Source organism: Thermobia domestica, chromosome 3 (assembly GCF_964235325.1).
Source record: "Thermobia domestica chromosome 3, izTheDome1.hap1.1, whole genome shotgun sequence".
Lineage (NCBI taxonomy): Eukaryota > Metazoa > Arthropoda > Insecta > Zygentoma > Lepismatidae > Thermobia > Thermobia domestica.
Genome location: NC_137456.1, coordinates 48,869,818 through 48,891,808, shown reverse-complemented (window position 1 = coordinate 48,891,808; position 21,991 = coordinate 48,869,818). Strand labels below are relative to the sequence as shown.

The following is a 21,991-nucleotide window of genomic DNA, read 5'->3' as shown; positions in this document are numbered from 1 at the left end:
TAGTAGTTCAGAAAGTTAAAGAAATATAGGATGGACTTAGTAGTAGTTCAGAAAGTTAAAGAAATATAGGATGGACTTAGTAGTAGTTCAGAAAGTTAAAGAAATATAGGATGGACTTAGTAGTAGTTCAGAAAGTTAAAGAAATATAGGATGGACTTAGTAGTAGTTCAGAAAGTTAAAGAAATATAGGATGGACTTAGTAGTAGTTCAGAAAGTTAAAGAAATATAGGATGGACTTAGTAGTAGTTCAGAAAGTTAAAGAAATATAGGATGGACTTAGTAGTAGTTCAGAAAGTTAAAGAAATATAGGATGGACTTAGTAGTAGTTCAGAAAGTTAAAGAAATATAGGATGGACTTAGTAGTAGTTCAGAAAGTTAAAGAAATATAGGATGGACTTAGTAGTAGTTCAGAAAGTTAAAGAAATATAGGATGGACTTAGTAGTAGTTCAGAAAGTTAAAGAAATATAGGATGGACTTAGTAGTAGTTCAGAAAGTTAAAGAAATATAGGATGGACTTAGTAGTAGTTCAGAAAGTTAAAGAAATATAGGATGGACTTAGTAGTAGTTCAGAAAGTTAAAGAAATATAGGATGGACTTAGTAGTAGTTCAGAAAGTTAAAGAAATATAGGATGGACTTAGTAGTAGTTCAGAAAGTTAAAGAAATATAGGATGGACTTAGTAGTAGTTCAGAAAGTTAAATGGGAAGGAAAAGTAGCAGAGAAGTCCAGAAATTTTACTTTCTTTCACAGGGAAGGAAATAAAAATAACCAACTAGGGACAGGAACTTTTGTTCACAAACAAATAATATCAACAAATTAAACAGGTTGAATTTATTAATGATAGACTTCCTTTCAAATATTTAGGATCAATATTAACAGACAAAAATCATATTCACGAAGAAATTAAATGTCGACTAAAAGCAGGGAATTCGTGTTACTATTCGGTTCAAAATCTCTTGTCGTCGCGAATTCTGTCGAGGAATTTGAAGCTTAAAATATATAAAACGATAATCATGCCTGTTGTTCTGTATGGTTGCGAAACATGGTCGCTTACTCTGAGGTAAGAACATAGACTGGAAGTATTTGAGAACAGGATCCTGAGAAGAATATTCGGACCCAAGAGGAACGAGAATGGGGAATGGCGGAAGCTTCATAACGAGGAACTACATAGTTTATACGGTTTACCCAACATTTTTAGGGTCGTCAAGTCTAGGAGGCTTAGGTGGACAGGTCATGTAGCTAGAATGGAAGAAAGTAGAAACGCTTTCAAAGTCTTGACTGGTAGACCCATAGGAAAACGACCATTAGGAAGACCTAGGCGCAGATGGGAGGATAATATTAAGATGGATCTCGCAGAGATAGGAATACAAAGTAGAAACTGGATCCAATTAGCTAAGGATAGAAGTCAGTGGAGAGCTTTTGTAAACGCGACACTGAACCTCCGGGTTCCATAGGCCATAGAGTTAGTTAGTTAGTTAGACTTACTTCCCTCACTCTTAAAGGTTGGTGGTGTGATATTGTTCTAAATATACATGTTCTAACAGAAGATAAGGATGACCATATAAAAGAGAGGTTTTACGAATATACGGATACAAGAAAGGGAATGGTGAAAACTTCATAACGAGGAACTGAATAATTTATATCGTTTACCAAACATTGTTATGATCATCAATTCTAGGAGATTCGGGTAGGTAGGTCATTTAATCAAAATGGAAGAAAGTAGAAGCATTTTCATAGTTTTAACTGGAAATGCAATTAGAAAATGACCATTAGGAAGATCTAGGCGCAGATAGGGGGACAATATTAAAATGAATCCCACAGAAATAGGAATGCAAATTAGAAACAGAATCCCATTGACTAAGGACAGAAATCAATGGAGAGTTTTTATGAACACGACATTGAACCTCCGGGTTCCGTAGGCCATAGAGTTAGTTAGTTAATTAGTTCATACTATTATTTTAAAATTCTATGAATATTGATTTTTTTCAGTTTTGATAAACGTAATATTTATTTATTTGCAGGTCATTTCGCCTGGTCCAACTGCCCGGTGTAATAGAAGTTGATATATCTCCACTTCAAAGTCAGAGGTAAAGTAAACTTTTCTAAATCACTCATTGGATTGGAGATGAGATAGTATAGTGTGCTTTCCTTACTTGCAGGAGCGTGTTCTGTACTTACCAGAAGCAAACAAAATGATAAACAGAGCTTTGAATCAAAGCATTGATCCGTTTTGAATCAAAGCAAAAAATTGCAAAACAATAAAAAACTTTTCTTTTTACAAATGAAAAGAACTGAATACGGGCCAAAGCACTAAACTTTCTCGCTCGAATCCCTTTAGCTAAATCATGTCGTACTGCAGTTCTTAATGAAACATTTTCTCGTGAAATATGAGCAGAAATATAACGCGTTTTCGGAAAATTTCACCCGAAGAAAACGCGTCTCCAAAAGTAAATTATCACTTCTAGATTTATGGAAAAAAGTCTGCATTTTCCATAAGAAATTACTTATGCCGTATGTTAGGATTATTAATGAAATATTAAAATGCTAAAAATTTTTATATGTTTGTGACCAATCCTTTTGACAATGAGATCTCGAAAAAAAAACAAGTGTGCTAGGTTCGGTGATCGGTTTTCGGTGATTGATTCCAATTTTTTTGTAGATTTGCCAGTTCTCATTCAAATTTTCAAAAAAAAAAAAAAAAAACTTGTCTTTATTTTTCTATTCTACATTTTAGGCATCGTTTTGGCCCTATTACTTTAATATTGCAACTAGGTTGATACCCTTGTGAAAGGCAACCAGTAGAAGAGCTACGTATAGCGGGTTGATGGACATTTCAGGCGCTTTGCTTTAATCTGAATGAGAAAACCTATTGCAAGCTGACAACTTCGAAGGCATGTGGACCCACAATGAGGCGTACTCGAATATGGAATTATAAGGAAAAAAATATTTGTCTTTGGCATCATCTAACACTTATCCAAGTTTACCACAAACTCACCCTAACATTCTATATATTAAAATACTACAATTATATGTTTGTTTATAGCAATTCACTCCCTTTGAGAGTCTTCCTGTCCTTTACTTGCGTCCGTAAACGGACTTAACACAGATATAGTGAGAAGTGGGCAGGAGATTCACGCTCATATTACAAATGTGCGCTGTGTAAAAAGCGCAGGTTCAGCTAGTTTGTTCATAAAATAACAAAATCGAATGAGTGATATTTTACAAAATTGTCAAAAAAAAAAGAAAGAAAAAGAAAGAGTAAAATACTCCTTGTGAATATTACATAGAAGTGATTTATGATGATTATAATAATTCAACATTGTAATAATAATGAAATATTTATTTACAAAATGTGATCAAAATCACCTGAGTTACTTTCGATAAAATAGTCTGAAAAGAAACTCACTTCCAAGAATACGCTACTCCTAGTGAATTGTTTCATTAGGAACAATTTACACAACATTATATAGAGTCAATTAAATGTTTATTTATGAAATATGAACAAAGTGGAATGAGTCGTTTTTAAGAAAATCGTCCGGAAAACCTCATCCTCAAGGATAAAACTATCCCTCGTTGATTCTTTTAGTGCAAATTAGTTATGCTGTTTTGTTGCGTTATTAATTAAATATTTATTTGTGAAATGTGAACAAAATCCCCTGAGTCAATTTTAAGAAAATCGTATGGGGGAAAAAAATCACTCTAAGAATAAACTATCGCTTGTTGATTTTTTCAGGACAAATGAGTTCTGCCATGTTGTCAGGTTATTAATGAAATATTTAATTATGAAATATGAACAAAATCAACTGACTCGTTTTTGGGGAAATCGTCCGGAGAAAAGACCCCTTCTCAATTTTCCCATAAAAATTACTTATACCATAGTATGGAGTTGTTATTGAAAAATTGCTGTATGAAGTATAAACGAAGTAGTAAGAGCCTTTTTAAAAATAAAATCGCATATTTTATTTTCACCCTTCGGTAAACTACTTTTATTTCAGGGGTAGGAAGAAAAAAATCGAGTAACTTCTCTGCAAAATCACATAAGAACCTTTAAAATTTGGTTGAAACGCGTTGAACGGTACGGCCTCTAGGAGAGTGTATATCAGTATGAACAGACGGACATTGGCGAAAAATCACATTTTCGGTATCTATGGGCTATGAAACGTATAAACCCGTTAAAATCTCGATTTGTTTTTTTACCATCATCCTACTTTTTCTCTTCTTTCTTCGTTCAAAAGTGCAAGAGCACTGACACGTTACTACGGTATTATTATTTTTTTAAAAATGTTGAAGTCTGTGCCAAGCAAACAAATTATTGCCTACTATAAAATTATACTTTTATTGGTAATTTTATTAGACATTAATTTGCTTGGCCTGGTACAAACTTATTTTTTTTTCTTGATAATACTAATGTTCTAGAGTTCTTTAATATTATTTTCTTATTTCTAGCTCTTTTAAAATTATTTTCTCCTTTTTAGCCCTTTTAAAATTATTTTCTGCTTTTAGCCCTTTTAAAATTTTCTTCTTTTTAGCCCCTACAAGTATTATTTTCTGCTTTTAGCCCTTTTAAAATTATTTCTGCTTTCTAGGCCTTTTAAAATTATTTTCTCCTTTTTAGCCCTTTTAAAATTATCTTCTCCTTTTATGCCCCTTTAAAATTAGTTTCTCCTTTTTAGATCTTTTAATTTTTTTCTTTTTAAAATTATTTTCTCCTTTTAGCTCTTAAAATTATTTTCTGTTTTTTGTTTTTTTTAGCGCTTTGTTTAAAGATGGTTAATGTCTTTTTGTAAGAAGCTTTTATTTCTGCTTGTTAGCGCTTTTTAAAAGTCGGTTAATATATAATTTTTTTTTTAAAAAAAAGTATTTTCCCATTTTCCATTACTCCAGTAGTTAAAGCACATACCTAAACCAAAAGTAAGACACTAAATTCGTATAAAATTGGTCGACGTACGAATTGTGCGTGAACAAATACTGTTTTCTTCAAACCGGTCAACGTATTACGGAATTGTACGTTAACACTCAATTACGGTATTGACACTGTAACATCCGTAAAAATTTCCATTGTCTAGTTTTAAAAAAAATAACATCAGATTTTAATCATATGTACATGGGATCATCACGAAAGCATAGTCTTTTAACCAAAAAAAGAATCGTCAAAATAGATGTACTGTACCTGTGTCAAAGATATGAGTGAACATATCGACAAGTCGCAACATATATACGAGTATAAACGGGTAGAATTAAGATTTTTTTTTAAAGTAGATTTTAAAAATCGCATCTGTGTGAAATGAACACTTTCAAAGGGTGAATTATAATCTTATTTAAATTTCTGTGGTTCCCACATTTCTTTACAAAATAGATGTCGAGAAGCGACGTTGCTAATAATACAATCTAATAACCGATAAGAATTGCCGACGTAACATTAATTGTTCAAGTTAAAATCCTATGGCAAAGTTTCGATCTTCAATCTGATTTAAACCACTCGCTGAGCAAAACAATACGTTTGTTGTGTATATATAAAACTATTCACTTTGGCTTCATCAGACACTATGATAAAAATGATCGAAAATGACTGATCGAATCCATAGTTTTCCAAATCGCTGAGATGAACAGTGACACTTACGACGCCGTTTAAATCAAAATTCATTCCTTTATGTCTAAAATGAAACGTATTTTTCCCGTGCGAAGAACTGGTATTCTATTATATGATATAATAACACGATAAGCAAGTTTATTTTTTATAATATTTACATTATTAAATTGTATTATTTACACCTGTTCGAGACAGTAGCCTATGTGATTCGCAGATCACTTGAGTTTTGTTTTTCTTTTCTATCCTTTTTTGGACTAATATTCAATCTGATTGGACCACAGGGGCAGATCTCTAGGACCACTTGTGAAGCACGGACCACACTTTGAGAATCCCTTGTATAAAGCATTGATTACCGAATTGTTTATTTAGAAGCAAAAATGTGTGATCATGAAAACGAACAGGATGTGTGCCATCACTGACCCATAGTATTCAATGTCAGAAAAAAAGAGAGAGCTACGTTTCTCCTATACCCTATATATATACAGTGTACGGTGCCTTGTTAAAAACAATTTTAGTTCAGTTTAGTTTTAGTGTCGTTTAGTTTCGTTTCGTTTAATTTAGTTTGGTTTGGTTCGGTTTAGTTTTCTTTCGATTAGTTTAGTTTCGTTTAGTTTTAGTTTCTTTTCGTTTAGTTTAGTCTCGTTTCGTTTAGTTTCGTTTAGGTTAGTTTAGTATTGTTTAATTTAGTTTCGTTTAGTTTTACTTTCTTTTCGTTTAATTTAGTTTCGTTTCGTTTAGTTTCGTGTACTTTAGTTTAATTTCTTTTCGTTTCGTTTGGTTTGGTTTAGTTTAGTTTAGATTTAGATTTCGTTTGGGCCTTGTGTCGTTGTGGCGCGTGATTAGTACCGTACTAAAGAATTCGACTAACATCATAAATCTTTCCTGCAGTAGTCAGGCCTTTAGTATGACTCTAGTCATACGTCAAAAGGACTCTGAATAAGGTAGGTTTAGTTTAGTTAGTTTATTTTGGAGTGCCTTGAGAAGCTAGGGTATATCAGACGTGGACCTACAGTTTAACGTGGGATCCGAACCACAAGAGTTCCTGCCGGGAATCAAACCTGGGTCTCCCAGCCCAAAGACGCGTACGCTAACCGCATAGCCACGAGAGAGCTCACCTTGTTAGAAAGAAAAGTTGCATTGACTCAAACCATTTACTTTTTATAGCACCATTCGGAATGAAAGATACTGCTTCTATCCAATACTACTTGCTCTACCATATAGCATTTCATGTCTTCAAAATGCCTTCAGATCTAGGTACGGACATTAGACATTGTCTACTAAAAACCAGGTTAACGGTTGCTTTCAAATTAAAAAAGTCATCATGAGTTATATGCAGTATAAACATACTTTTGTGTGAATTCTCTTTCACGTAAGGTAACGTACCAGGACACAAGATCCGAGTTGCTTGTGCAGCTTTCTAAATATTCAGAGTTGATCAACAACATGCATCTGATGATGTATGCACTTAAAAAACAAGATTTGCAGTGTGAATCGCTGAAGGGGGAGAGAAAGAAAATGTTATATATTAGTACTAGTTTTCACACCTCCTTTCACTGTATTTTTTTTATTATTATTATTAGCTTGATACAACATAAGCAAAGTAGAAGAAGTAGAACCATAACCACAAAAGGACTTGGTACATATCTACGTGCATTTTAAACACTAGATTTTTTCTTCTTTCGCAAAATGTTACATTTTCCTTTTCTTTCCTTCTCGCTTTGTTTTAACTTTAACATCCCGTTTAGCAGCGATGTTATTGAGACCTGGATCTACACCTTAGGCTACGGCTATACGATGCATTCGCAAGTCGTTTTTATTGCTCTTGCGTACACTTGGTATACGCTGACCATGTATTTAAATGTGGATGGCTAATTACAATGCGCTCCAAAGGCGAAAGCAATAAAAGCGCGCAGAATACTATAACAAAATACTTTGGCTTGTGTAATATTTACCTGTACCTTGGGCAGAAAGTACTCATACATATGCACTATACTTAGTAGAATGTTCATTTCATATTAACAAAAGAAGAATGTTTTTAATATATGTAAGTGATTATTATGGGATAGTTGTTGATATGGACATGTTTTATGGTTACCTAGTCAGTGAGTTTGTGTACTTAACAGTTTAAAGAAAAGGATATTTAAGTTATATCAAATAATAAACCAGTTTAACACCATTTATAGACGTTGTCATATTTATTAAAAAGGTGAGATTAATGGTATTTACATATCGAAGCTAATTTTTTACATGAGGAAGAAATACTACCACTTCGAATTTTTATTTTAGCAAACGAACCAGGTTTACGACTATCTTTTTGATAAAGTCGTTGTAAAAATTTGGTTTACCTCACCCGGGACTTTGTAAATTCAGTTCCCGAAGAAGAAGAGTAAGGTTGAATTTACTTTTATGAATACGAACTTAACCATATTGCGAAGTGGTAAAGTAATCATAAGAAAAATGGACAACGAAGCAATGCAGCAGGAATCAAATACTAGTGACCAAGATGAGACTAGTGTAACACCAGGTTTGACATGGGAGGATCGACTCTTGTTAGTTATACAGCGACAATTCATGCAGATGACTACCGAGATAAAGAAGCAACATGAAGAATTAAAGCAGACCATAGAACAGAAGTTCAACGAATTTAACAAGACCATGGAACAGATGTTCAACAAATCTAACCAGACCATGGAACAGAAGTCCAACGAATCTAACAAGACCATGGAACAGAAGATAGAACTGAGGTATGACGAAGCTAACAAGCAATATGAAGAAAGTTGTCCGAAGAGTACTGATGAGCGAAACATAGATGGTGTGACGACACAGCATGTCATGGATAGGAACTATCGCTCAACAAGAACAAGGAATGAGAAAAAGAAGGTAAAGTCAAGTGTTGAGATGAGTGAAATTCGAGATATGAGCAAATTCAGTAGTAAGTGTAATGAAAATGACTTTTTGCTGGAAAATAGAGATGCCACCCTTAGAAATCAACACTTCAATCCTCGATTGCACAAATCTCTTGTAGAATTTGTTGTAAATGTCTACATCGAATTAAAGGTCATTAATCCTTTGCAATCGGAATCGAGAATAATAGCATCGATTCGAAATTTGCTTCCATTTAAACTGCAACAGATCTTATTTTCCACACAGTGTATGAGTTTCTTATTGATGCTTGTCCAATGCTACGAAACTCAATACCATGCTATGAATCCACAATCAGGAATGGGTAAAAATAAGAATAATTCAGATCATTTGGTGCCTGTTCGGAATTTAAATATTCGGAGTGTGAATAATACAGAACCTAACCTAAGCCGAGTATACTCTAGCAATCAAAATGAGCACAATAGGCAAGGTTATGTAGGGAATCCGCCTAACCTAATTAATAGTAGCAATTCGTATGTTAGACCATATAGTCAAAATAGATTTAAAAATCGACGTAATGTATGGCGAAATTCCAGAAATACAGCGAACTACGCGGATAGACGTAATGGAAGGACAAGAGATGGCACTTCGCATCAAGATCCAGGCATTGAAGTAATTTCTGTACAGAACAATAATACGGGACATAATCACGATTGTGCTGTACAGTGTACCTTATTGGAACCATACACGAGTATGAATTTAAACTAATCGCGGCTGATGTGGTAGGGGTTAAACCCATGTCAGCTGTAGATTCTCATGAACATTTATCTAAAAATGTAAGCGATAATTTTTGTGAACATTTATCTTCCAATTTACATGTTCATGCTAATTATGAAAATGATCTTTCACATGACGTCACGGTAAATAATTATTCTGAAATAGCAATTAATAGGTGTCAGTACCAATTTATACCGGTTGTAAATCGTTGTTGGTTTGAAGATGATACTGTCAATGATGGTTTTAATATTGAAGAAAATTTTGTATTTTTAAAGTCATATAGTACAGCTAAAATACCTATTAAAGTTAATGGGTTAAATACTGAAGCTCTACTTGATACAGGTGCAAATGCCTCTCTATTATCGTATTCATTGTGGAAAGCAATTACTAGTAATTATTCGAATCCTAAGCTACAAAAGGCTGAGAATCTTATTATAGTTGATTTTACCGGTAAACATAAAAAGAGAGTAGCAGGAATTACTCGTGTGACAATATCTATTCAAGATTTTGAAATATCAATCCCTATTCTGGTGATAAAGGATCTTAACGAGAAATTAATTATGGGCTTAGATTTATTATCCCAATTACGTGTCATGCTTGATTTTAAAAACCAAACGTTGACGATACCGGGTATACCTCAGGAAATCGTTCAGAAACTGCTTCCAAAATTAGATAATCTTGCTTGTCAATATAATGATATGTCTCCTATAGTGAATAATGTTTCTATTAGTGCAAAAGGTGATAAATTAAATGATCCACGATTGGAAGACAAACAAAATTTGATGAATATAAAGGACGATGTATTATTTTCTGAACATGTTAAATCACTCGAAAGCAGCCTTGATTTTGCTGATAATACAGTAATAGCCGACTTTAAGAACATCTTATATAAACATAGAAATGTCTTTTCAGAACGTCCTGGACGTTGCAAGGATTTTGTTTATTCTTTTAAAGTTAAAACAGACAAACCCATAGTAACCAAGCCCTATATAATTCCATATAGATACAGGGAGAATGTACGGCAGCAAATTGCAAATATGTTAAGAGATGGGATCATTAGGCCTTCAAGAAGCGTCCACCTTAATCCATTACATGTTGTTCCAAAGAAAAATGGTTCTCTACGTGTGGTATTAGATTTGAGACGCACTAACAGTCACATTGATCTGGAACAAGTGAGGTATCCTCCAGTAGAAGAAATACTAGCTTCTTTACAAGGGAACACTGTGTTCGGAAATCTAGATCTAGTGATGGCGTATAATCAAGTCGAGTTACATGAAGATTCAAAACCATACACAGCATTTAGTTTTGAAGGTCACTTGTACGAATACAATCGTGTAGTCTTTGGGCTTATCAATGGTAGTGCAGCATTAGCATCCTGCTTGAACAAAGTTCTAGGTCAAGACTTACGCAGCAACGTGATAACTTATGCTGATGACATCTTAATCATGGGGAAAAATTCATATGAATACCTGAAGTACTTAGATATAGTTTTAGACAGATTGGAAAGTTCGGGCCTTACTATCAATTTACAGAAATCCAATTTTTTGCAGAATTCTATAGAATTTCTTGGATACCAAATTGATGCCTCTGGTTTACAATTCAGTCAATCTAAAGTTCAAGCCATAGAAGATCTGCCTGCGCCAGTAAATGTGAAACAGACACGACAAATATTAGGACTCTTCAATTGGTTTCGCAAAGCCATCCCGCGATTCGCTGAGATAGCCCAGCCTTTATTTATGATCATAAAGAAAGGGGTACCATGGCAATGGGGTCCTATTCAAGAACACAGTTTTAATAAGTTGAAGGAGTGCGTAAAACGAAACATCCATTTGAACCACCCCAGATACGACGTTCCTTTCTATGTACAGTGTGACGGTTCTCAACTTGGAATTTCTGCAGTACTCTGGCAACCTAACCCAACCATTCAGGAACCAGCTGTTATACATTGCGCTAGTCGTACTCTAAAGAAAGCTGAAAAGGGATACACCACGACAGAAATTGAACTTTTGGCTATACGTTTTGCAATACAAAAATTCGCTCCATATCTTAGCGGATGTCATTTTATAGTACTTACCGACCATAATTCATTGCGATACCTCAATAGCGTACAAGGATATAATAACAGATTACTTCGCTGGTCGTTAGATCTTCAAGCTTATGATTTCGAAGTACAACACATTAAAGGGGTAGATAATGGACCCGTAGATACCTTATCACGTCTGTTTCCTGGAGTAGAGCAACATATTTTGTCCATTAACGAATTTAAGATCTTACAGGATGAAATAGCTACCATTTCGATAGAAGATTTAAGAGAACATCAAATGAAGTATCATGAATATAAACAAATCATGGAACATTTATCTTCATGTGGCGAGGGATGTAGTTGTCCCAAACACTGGAATTCCAGATTTAAATTAAATAATGGAATTTTACTTATTAAGGATTTTAAATTCAAATCTAGGAACAAAATTTGCATTCCACCTACGTTAACAGCACGCATATTAAAGGCCTACCATGATGATTTCGGACATTTTGGGTATGTGAAGGTATGTGCCTTGGTTAATAAATCTTTTTACTGGAAGGGAATGAGAGCTCAAGTCAAAAATTATATCAATGACTGCATTGAGTGTATGCAAATTAAGCATAATTATCAGGCTATACAAAAACCAATGCTCTCAATAACACCTGAGAGACCACATTCATTTCTATCGATTGATTTATATGGACCGTTACCTAGAGCAGCTAATGGAGAAGTTTATTTGTTAACAACTATGGATATCTTTTCACGATATGTGGTAGCCTATCCCTTGCGTAAAGCAACCTCCGCTGCTATCGTGAATAAAATTCTGAATGTATATATTCCACATTGTGGCCCTATCGAGCATATATTATGCGATAACGGTTCACAATTCAAAAGTGATGTGTTTCTCAAAGCCATGAACAAGGCCAACATTAAAATTCATTTTGTGACTCCGTACCATCCAAGTAGCTCCGTGGTAGAAAATGTACATCGCAATTTTGGTATGTTGTTTCGGCACTTTTGTAAGGATAAACATGCTGAATGGATTAAGCATGTCAACCAAATTACGTACCTTTTGAACCATTCTATATCAGACACTTTAGGTGTGTCTCCTGCTAATGTTCATAATGGCTCTGATCTGATTTTCCCTGTGGAACAACATTTTGATGTCAAATTGGAAGATTCGACAATTATAGATTCATCCAATCTAGTGAATATGGTAAAGATCCGAAGACATAACAAGTTTTTGAAACGTAATTCGCAAGTAGAGTCTTTACAGGAAGGAAAATATCGGATCAAGGTCAATGACTTAGTTTTTGTTAAACAACATCCGCAAAGTAATATGTTGTTAAAGAAGATTTACAAATTTTGTGACATTTTCTCAGGTCCTTATTTATGTTTTAAGGAAATAAATCCTAAAGTTTTCGAATTGTTGAACGCTAAAACGGGGATGTCAATTGGACTTCGCAATATAGATGAGTTAAAGGTTTGGAAACCTACTCCGTATACAAAGGAAAAATGGATGCATCTAGTGAAAGAATTAGTAGCACCTGACATTCTTGCTCAAATAAATAGGAATGAAAAATAATAATAATAATAATAAAAATGTATTTATATAATAACAAAAGGGTGTCTTTTGTTTCTGTAAAAATAGATTTATTTACTTACATGTGCTTATTCAAACGTAGATTGTGTTTAATTTTTGATTTTTGTTCAATTATATTTTCTTTGATTTTCATTCATCAACGATAATTTTTCAATGACTTGAATTCTTTCTTATTAACGTGAAGGATTGTAATTTAATTCATGATTAATCAAGCACAAAAATTGTTTTCATTATATTAATTTGTGTTAAAACTTTATTGTTAAAGATAAGTATTGATGAAATGAAAGATTTGTTATGAATGTATTTATATATATGTATATGTGAAATATAATGAATAGATATACAAGGTGCGATTAAAATATGATGGACATAAGCAATGTAAAGAACACTAATGTAAACGGACCAGTGGTTCTTGAAGATAAAAGCCAAGCCTACTCATGACTTTTATATTCAGTCCCTTTGTCGAGCGACATTTTTATATAACAAAATACTTTGGCTTGTGTAATATTTACCTGTACCTTGGGCAGAAAGTACTCATACATATGCACTATACTTAGTAGAATGTTCATTTCATATTAACAAAAGAAGAATGTTTTTAATATATGTAAGTGATTATTATGGGATAGTTGTTGATATGGACATGTTTTATGGTTACCTAGTCAGTGAGTTTGTGTACTTAACAGTTTAAAGAAAAGGATATTTAAGTTATATCAAATAATAAACCAGTTTAACACCATTTATAGACGTTGTCATATTTATTAAAAAGGTGAGATTAATGGTATTTACATATCGAAGCTAATTTTTTACATGAGGAAGAAATACTACCACTTCGAATTTTTATTTTAGCAAACGAACCAGGTTTACGACTATCTTTTTGATAAGTCGTTATAATACGTCGGCTCGAGCGTATTTGGTGAATTTCAGAACAATAGACTGCCTGCTGTTTAAAAGATGTCAAAAGGATGGGGGGGGGGAAGAAAAGACGTGTTACCAGACAAGGGGATTTTAGCAAGAAAGAGTTGCTAGGAAGATGCTTTGTACAGAGTATTGGAATTCTGCTATTATAAAGTATGTGTAAGTATAAAAAAAGAAAATTCACAAAAATACAAGGAAATTCCGAAAAATCAGCTAACCACAGAAAAATCTATGTAGCACAATAGGATTATTTCTCGTGATTCGTATAAATGAAAATAAGGGTGTGACAGTAAGGTCTGGAAACAGTGACTGGCTCACAATATGATTTATAACTCTGGCGAAAGTAAAATTACTGACTAGCCACCTAGGTTGCGTGCGCTGCAGAGGGTAACGCATCGGAAACGCATCATCGTATAGCCATAACTTCGGCGTAGGACAGATGCGCACCTAGAAATTTTTGGTGGGAAGGGTCCAATGTAAGGTGGGGGTAGGGTATGTTTATGTAGTGATTTTCTACGTAAACTATTGCACTGATTTTCTGTTCTTAAACTAAACCAGGATTAGGATTAGGATTTAAATTTCTAAGCTTTCAGCAGCTATAGCCATGTTAACCCCTGACGTATGATGGGTGGTGTGCCTCGACAATCATACTACTCGGGGAAATTGGAAAGGAAGAAAGAGACCTAGGACCACTATGTAATTAGGTACTATCCCGGCATTGCCTGATGTGAATGAGGAAAACCTCACTGGAGATGACTATCTGAAGGAGATTGAAGCTTTTTCTACCGAGTATCTCCATCGCGAATCGAACCCAGGATCGTTTGCACCTTAGGCGAGAACGTTAGCAACTACACTACACGGAGTCATGTGAACAAGACTAGTTTCTTTTAGAGGAAAAGTCATAGCGCCATTCTTCTTCGGAGTAAAGCCACGGAATTCACAAGCGGGGAATCACCACGAAGAGATGTAACTCCGATGCCAGTAAAGACTTTTTTATCTTCTTTTCGCTTCTGAAAATTTCATATCATAAAATCCTGCCTCAAGCCTTGGTCTATTTCACCAAAGATAACTCTGTACCAGTTGTAAAATTCCATTTCCTTTTTATATAATAACATAATCATTCCCTTAAAAAAACACTAGTGTAAGGAAGAGATTGCCCCTGTCCAGGCGCATACCCAAAAATTTTTGTTGAAGGGTCCAACAGTACAGGCCACTACGTTTATGTAGTATTGAATGTTTATTATTCTGCACCCAAAAAGAAGATAATTAATTGTAAAATAGTTCCACCTATATTTTCAGAAAAAAAATGATAAAACTAGAGTGTTTGTATAAGAGAAAGACCTCAGATGAAGTGTAAAATCAAATTTTCATGCTACATCAATCACTTTTCTGTTAGGAAGGAATCCGTACCCAGTTGAACCCCTATATGAGTGCGTACCCACCTATGTCATTCCTTCCAATCCCACTCACAATAGCGGTTTCTGTCTTTACAGTCGAGTGATATCTAGACTCGAATCTGCAAGCAACGTTCAAAGGTCACCATCACGCAACAAGAAAGATGGTTTCCCTCCAACATTTGCAAGGAAGTCTCTGTCTTTGTCTTCCATTGACTAGAGGGATTGCATATACCGCTGTAAAGAAACGAGGTAGGGTGAGGAATAAACAACATTTCCTGTCCTCAGACAAATAATTCTTAATGGCGTGTGAAAAGAGGGCAAGGGCTTAATAAGATCTCGAAACACTAAAAACAAAACAAACATAAAATAATCGGAAGACAAAAACAATAGCAACAACAATAATCATTTATGACGTTCATAACTGATTACTTCATCCTTCTTTTATCCCTTAACATACCTTAATGGTTTTCGCAATAAAAGCGTTTATGAATTTGTAAGGACAAAAAAAGAGGACATCTTCATTATTTTGTTGATACCTCAAGTATTGTCACACCAACAAAGGTCCAATTAATGGGTGCCATTTCCGTTTCTCTTTTTTTAATTGTTTGTTTTATCTTATTTTTTGAATCAGTGTGACAACTATGACCTTTATGACAAACAATTTTTTATAGCTTGTTTTATGATTTGTGAGTCTGAGGGTTACTCTTAAAATGTTCAGAAGTCAACTACCAATGAAAAAGATATATACGTATGATAGTGCATGTTCGTTAACAGGAAGTTCTTGATTTGATTTTAATTAAACACCCTTCTCACCACCGAGTCCAGATGAGGTGGGACTACTGGTTATGAAAAGTGTCGGAACCAGGTCCATGCACACGGAAAGCACATGCATTAGCCGCTTATAGTATTGCCTACGAGATAAGAGTTGTAAAGTTGTCTATGAGATAAGAATTGTAAAGTTGCCTAGGACATAACAATTGTAGATTGTCTACGAGATAAGAGTTGTAGGCTTGCCTGTGAGATAAGAATTGTAGAGTTGCTTACGAGATAAGATTTGTAGGCTTGCCTACGAGATAAGAGTTGTAGACTTGTCTACGGGATAAAGAATTGAAGGGTTGCCTACAAGATAAAGACTTGAAGCTGTCTTGTATTGGGAAGTGTGCTTCTCTAGGAAGAACTCTGTCACAAAAAATCTGTGTCGTCTTGTCTCGGGGGCAACTCTAGTCATTTGACCAGAAAGAGACACTTAAAGAGAGCAATTTACACCATAAAACATATTTTGGTAGGTCTGTCTATTTTTCCAAAAAATTTCAACAGCGTAGTGTCCATGGAATCGCTCTTTCTTTTACAGATCCTTCTTCTTCCTTTTTGCTTCTGCTGAATCCTTCTTCTGTTAAACATAATAATGCGTTAATATACATAATTCAATAATGATTTTAAGTGTAATGCTGAGTATTAAGAATAATGTATTAAATAACAGCATTCCCTAAGTGGAAAACCACGCTACGCCACTGATTTTTTATATTTAAAAAATTTATATATAGATAGTGCTAGTAAGTAGCGTGAATTCGTTTACGTTCCCCTCTAAATAAGTTTATTGACTTTAACTTGTTTCTTTGCCAGTGAATGAGATAGAGAATATGATTACATAATAAAAATAATACTGTATTTCGTGCAATTGCTACCGCTATTTCGCATGCTTGTGGTATGCATTATTCTGAGTAACACTGTCAATACTTCAATATCGGTCAATCGATTAGTCTATAATTCTACAGTAAATATCAAAATTTCAATAACAAATTATTACTGATTGATATTTATATTAATATTTCGATATTTTGATATTTCAATGCTTTTCGTAGTGTCTACATTTTTTTTTACATATATTTCGATCTATCGATTAAATTTCAATACTTGATAAGTATTGATTTCGTAAACTAAATCTGGATATCGTACAGCCCTCGTCATAGCGTTGATATATATATATATATATATATATATATATATATATATATATATATATATATATATATATATATATATATATATATATATATATATATATATATATATATATATATATATATATATAGTTTTTCGTATGACAAATGTGCCCCGTAGAATAAAAGAGGCGGATGATTAATCAAAGTGGATTGGTGAAATGAGAATGTAGGAGAAACGTGAAATTCCCGAAATTTTTCCGTAACGTTTGTATTTTTATGCAGAACTATTTTCAATCTGCCCTTCTATGCTTTTCCATATACGAACGCCGGCAAAGTACTCTGTGCCTTCCTTACTCACAATCTTGCAGCTGTCACGTCAATCACTGACAGAATTGTGGTGTGTACGATAGAACAGTTGATGAGCCTATCTTAAACTGCGTCATACCTTCAATCAGGGGCGTCATTTGGAGGAGAGCAGTAAGGCATTTCCTTCCGTTGAGTTCCAGGTATGTGTGTATATAGGTTGATCGGGGGCACGGTGACTCAGTGGTAGAGCTTTTGCCTCTGGTGGATGGGGTCCCTGGTTCGATTCCCTGCCACGTAAGTTTATGATGAACACCATCGTGCTCGTGAGTTTTTTCACGGTACTTCAGTTCCTCCCACTATGTCATTCCACCAATATTTCCATTATCATTCACTAGCTTTAATCATCGGCATAATTGTGGAACGTTAAACTCAAAGATTTTATTTTATTTTATTTGTATATAGCTTGATCATAATATTGGTGTTATAGGTATGTATAGAAAAATTACAAACAAAAAATATATAAACATAAAAATATTAAAAAAATTACAAACATCAAAGTACCAAAGTACATTGTCGGACCTATTTGGGGGGCCGGCCCCTCTATCCCCCCCCCTTCCCTACGCCACTGGCTAATATGATAATGGAACTCTACTTATATTGGAGGAGAATGTTGTCCTCTCATCCTTCATCAAGTAAAATCTAAAATGACGCTGGTTCCTTTCTTCAGTAATATCAACATTATCTTAGACATTTTGAATTCGAATAAAATATTGTAAAACCGCAAGTCAAAGCTTTTCTTAATTGAGTTGATTTTGAGTTTAACATCCCTTTCAACAGCGACGCTATATGAAACGGGACCTACTAATTTAACGTGGAATCCGAACCATCCCGCCAGGAATCGAACCCGGGTCTCCTACGCCAAGGGCGCGTACGCTAACCGCTTAGCCACGAAGGAATTCAAAGCTTTTCTTAAAATAATAGTATGAACACTGTAGCTCATATATAAAGTATTTGTGAAATAAAATTTGTAGTTTCACGTCCTAAAATTATGCCCTTTAGGCTAAATGAGACGGATGGTTAATGAAAGTGAATAATTATGAAATAATAGTGGAATGATAATGCGAGAGGAAAGGGATAAACCTCGAGAAAAACCAATGGACACAATATTCTCCATCACAAGCTCATGTGGCCAGAGATTGAATCAGATACTTCTTGCACCAGAGGTGAGATCTCCAAAGTACTAAGCAAGGTAGCGGTGATTTAGTGGTGGAGCCCATACCTCTGGTATATGGGAATCCATGATTCGACTTCAGCTCACACCAAATGGGCATTGTGGTGTACATACACCGTGTGCAATGTATTTTCTTGGGGTTCTCCAATTTCTTTCCACTTCCTTTATTCCATCATTTCACTCATTATCGTCGACATCCCCATCTTCCTTAGTTTCCGTGCATAACGTGAGGCGTTGACTTAAAAAGAAACAAGATGTCTACCACTAAGCGACCGCGACCCCCCCATATATATTTATTAACAATAACATAATGTGTGGGGGTGGGGGTCACCTTTTCGCATGGAAAGAATCACTTAGAGACTCTAAATGCTGTACCCAGCTAGAGCTCTATGAAATCTAATAGCGTACGAAGCCCTTTTTTTCTTATTTTTGGCTCGGAGGTCGAATTTGAGGTGTCGGATTAAAATGTACGCACGTTTCTTCCTGTTTCTAAGAACGTCATGTTTGTATGCAACCAGCATTACGATGAGGTTGTGCATGTTTACATAACACCATAGGATAAATGTTCCGGGAAATGAATAAGAGGGTATCGTGGCCAGAAAGGAAGAGAAGGTGAAGGAGGCTACAATTAATGGACGATGTGAAAACATAAGAAGTCGTACGTGAAGACGAAGAGGTTAGCCAAAGACCGTGAAGCATGGAAACTTTTCAGTTGCGATAAGTGACCTGTTAATATCTATGATGATGATAATGATGATGACGATGATCAGTGCCGGATTTAGGTTTGATGGGTCCTAAGCTATTGAAAGAGGCCTTTTATACGTTAAGCTTTCTTTTTCAGCGACAAAATTTTGCTTTTTTTTTTTTTTTTTTTAAGGTTTGAATATATTTTACATAATAATTTATGGACTTAATGGGTATCTAAATGGAAAGAAGGGCCCTTACAAGGAGGACTGGGAAACGGGGTCTCTATTATTATAAGCGAGGCTGGATAGCAGGGGCCTCATTATAAGTGGGGCTGAGAAAATAGAGCCCTGTTACTTGCTTCATAAAAGGCTAGTACATAAGAATACAACGCACCATTGTTGTATGTGCGTTTTATCTTACTTACTTTTTCTTGTTATTTGCAAATTACATTACTTTTTTTTTTTTTGACCGTGGGGCCCTAAGCTATAGCTTGTTTAGCTTATACGTAAATCCGGCACTGATGATGATAATGATCTATCTAGTTTCTGAATTACGACTTGGCAACGACAGAGTTTTACAGCTAACATTTTTTTATAAAAATAAGTTGTCTTTTTTAAAAAGAAAAGAATGGATTCTACAGATATCTTCTCTTGAAATTCATGAATATTAAACACAGCAGACATACAAATGCTCTATTTGGACGTGGAACAGATGTTCTGGGCATAACAAGGTGCGCAATTGACGGTCAGTGCTGTTAAGGAAAATTTGTGGCATGTCAAATGACACATACACGCACATACAAATAGGATCAGAAGGATTTAAAAAAAAAAAAAAAGCCATGCCATACACCTCCAGTCACACGCAATATACGGTAAGGTTATGATTCATCCTAAACTCCAGGAATGCCTTCGTGAAGGTCGAGCAAGCAAGACATAATCAAATGTGGAAATATCAGTTTATAATCTCGTCAGAAAGTTCAAGAACATTTCTCATGACAGACATAAAAGGAAGAACGAAATCTTCTCGTTACAAATAACCTAGGATGAAGAAAACGCCATCTTTTGATGAGAAACTTATAATTACGGATGACATGGAATTGCGATCACTTTCATTTCTTTCAACGAGACATTTTGAAGGTTGGATTGCACATTGCAGTCAGTCACAAGGCGACAGATAGCTACTAATTGTTTTCTTTTGAAAAGGACAACTTGTGTTATTATGTCGCAATAAATACTTTTTATTACCGCTTTTCAACAAGAAAGATATGTCGAGGAAATTAATAGAAGACTAAAGCAAATGGAATGAGTATTTTGTTTGTTTGAAATTAAGTTTCATTTTCACCATGATGACCATCTGATACAAAGAGTTGGAGCTTAACCTGGGATCCCTGAGGCCTCATTCCCTATCTGTTTGCCTCAACGCAACCCAAAATTTGCGTTTCAGTTTGCAATACTCGATATCATAAAGAGAATTTGTGATATGACATCAGGTGTGTAAATTTTGCGAGAATCATCTATTCTCCGCGATTTTTTTGTTTTATTTATTTATTTATTTATTTTAATAGATTCATCATCAAAAGTTCTTAACGGTTGGTTTGCTTTGTATTGGGGTCCGCACATTTGGTGAACACTGATACCAAATGAGCTCAGATCTCTTCACTCCAAAGAATATCGAAGTGTTTCAAGTTTCCTACGTTTCATTCACCTAGCGCGGATCTTGTTGCTTCAGTGGTAGAGGGTTCACCTACTTTCCCCTTATTAGTTCACTTTCTGCCCGTGGAAGTCGAAAAGTTACCTACATTTATTGTTGCAACACTAAACCACAATATGACTGGTAAAGTAAGGATGGATCTGAAAGCAATAGAGTATATTTTGAGAACACCATGTGTCTTTTATAGCCGAGCAATGTGTCTAACCTATTAACTTATCGTAATTTGTACCACAACTAACATAAACTCAAGGTATACTGGAGAGTTATTGGATTTAAACCCCTCCGCCAAAAATCTTAAGGGGGCAGATTACTAAACAGATACAAAAGCTAACCATTTTTCTTTTGCCCGTTTTCGTAAGTAAAAATATATAATGAAATGTGACTTACCACAATAATAGATAATGTTATTCTACACCCGCAAATACGAATCAAAAGGATTTGCTGTATTGCCATCCATAGAAATTACAATGTGGCCAGGATATTGTTGGTAGGTATGGAATGAGGCAACGAGATGATAAGGTTTTCAAATAATGCCACATACACATATTAATAGGTTGCTAGGGCACATACTGTGTAAACATTTTAGTTTATGTGATGATATAGATTATGATGTAGAGACTGGAGTCCTAGTATGTTATGTGAGTTATATAAAATCATGATGGGTAAGGGCTATGTTTGTTCTGTAGTTGGAAATACTAAGATATTGGAAAAGCAAGTATAATTTAAAGGTAATCTGATAATAAATGGAATTAGTGAAATGGAGATACTTGTATTTATTGTTGGAAATATGTATCAGTTTGCCTAACAGTATTAGCATACAGTCATTTGGAAAGTGATTCTGCAGTTATATTACGGTAAAGGTGCAGAGTAAGATTAAGAGGTCCACGATTGAATATTTTGAAGAATCTAACATTACTTTGTTACTAACATTGGCGCAGTCGATTTCG

At 34.7% G+C, this 21,991-nt stretch overlaps 1 protein-coding gene across 1 annotated transcript in view; it reads left to right on the top strand.

Annotated features, from left to right (window-relative positions):
• Positions 1–21,991, top strand: part of LOC145680380 (chymotrypsin A-like) — a 229,164-nt gene that overhangs the window by 96,841 nt on the left and 110,332 nt on the right. The window contains exon 2 of the mRNA XM_081750811.1: positions 2,022–2,087. The gene's annotated coding sequence lies outside the window, so the exon portion shown is untranslated. The remainder of the gene's footprint in view (positions 1–2,021; positions 2,088–21,991) is intronic.